Source organism: Coregonus clupeaformis, chromosome 18, assembly GCF_020615455.1.
Source record: "Coregonus clupeaformis isolate EN_2021a chromosome 18, ASM2061545v1, whole genome shotgun sequence".
NCBI classification, from domain to species: domain Eukaryota; kingdom Metazoa; phylum Chordata; class Actinopteri; order Salmoniformes; family Salmonidae; genus Coregonus; species Coregonus clupeaformis.
Genome location: NC_059209.1, coordinates 48,743,744 through 48,745,472, shown reverse-complemented (window position 1 = coordinate 48,745,472; position 1,729 = coordinate 48,743,744).

Genomic DNA, 1,729 nt, shown 5'->3' with positions numbered 1-1,729 from the left:
TAGCACCAGCTCCTTTAATAATTCATATAATGATGTCTGTGATTTATTTTCCTCCCCTGAGCAGAACTCTGTGATAAAAGACCAGGAAATGTAAAAAGCAAGTGGCTGTATATGAATACTGTTCAGAGGCCAGTCAGTGATCAGATCAAACTGAACGATTGCTTTCCTCAGGCGATAACATCATAACATTACAGTAGATTTGATCCACCTCTTACACTGTCCACCACATGTACCAACCATGTTAATACATCAAGCCGACATCTTAATTTCTTTCCTCTTCTGCCTACCGACTGTCTCCAGTGTCCATCTCATTGGTGTTGTATTAATGTGCTAATGAGAATATCCTTGAGCAAGACAGAAAAAGTAAAAGACAGACAAAGCATGGAGCTGTGCAGGCTGAGGCGAGGGATCTGGGATCTGACTCTGTTATGTTGTCTCTGTGTTTCATTAATTGACACATCTGCATCCCTGATGAAATATTTACCGCCTCTGACGATGGTGCAGCGACGCGTGGCGATGAACGCTGCGTTGCCAACGGTGATATCCACCATGTGATGGTGTTATTGATGTTATTTGGCTTGGCTTACAAAGATCCTCAGTTTTGCATATTTTTTATCGTCATCCTGTTGGTTTATTATTGAGTCTGGTGACTTTTACTTTAGTGCTAATTTGGTCACTCCTATAGGCCTGCCTGTCTCTTTGTCAATCATCAAAATGGTGTGATGTTGTGCTCTACTGTAGAATTCCCATCCAAGGGTTGTGTGGAGGATGATGATGGCGAAGATATAACGTGTTGTTGGTAATCCATACAGTTAGAAAAGGGAGGAGATTGAAAATGCTATGGATGTGTTCCTGTCTGCCCATGTGTACTGGACTGTTGATAAATGCAAACATACACTGTCAAAATTGTTGATTCAACTAATGATTATTTAGTAACTGGTTCCATAGCCTTTTTCAGTATACTCAACTTTTTAGTTGGCCCAGGCTTTGCTCCGACTTGAGAATATTTATGGACACCAACAGTGCTTTTAACATACGTACTTGACATTGTGCATGTTCATTTACACAGTAATTATTATTCAGCATGTTCTTATTTTGGGATTTGAACTCACAACCTCTTGGTTCACAGTATTCCAAGCTTCCTGCTACGCCACCATGCCTGTGTCAGTTATCAGTTAATCGGACTATTCTCTCATCGTTGATTTGATTTACTTATTTTAGGGTTTTCTGTTTTAATGTTACTCCTTAATCACTATGATAAATAAAATAGTTTTTCTTGTGTACTTTTAACAGAACTGACATTTACTTTGTAGTGCAAAGTGTAGCAATACAGGTGAAATCAGTAATTGACACAGACATGGTGGCGTAGCAGGAAGATCAGTACGCTGTGAACAAGGAGGTTGTGACTTCAAATCCTATTTGAGAAAATCTTGAATAAAAATTACTTTATAAATGAGGAAAGCACAATGTGTGTCAAATATGAAAGTTCAAAACATTGTATGTTAAAAGTGCTATTTCAATGTGCGTTGGGGCCAACTGAACATTTTAAGTTCTGGTAACATTTTGACCAAAAAGTTGAGTAAACTAAAAAAGTCTGTGGAACCAGTTACTAAATAATAATTAGTTCGATCAACTTGATTTATTTTTCACAGTGTATATCAGACTGGATGTACAGTGGGGGAAAAAAGTATTTAGTCAGCCACCAATTGTGCAAGTTCTCCCACTTAAA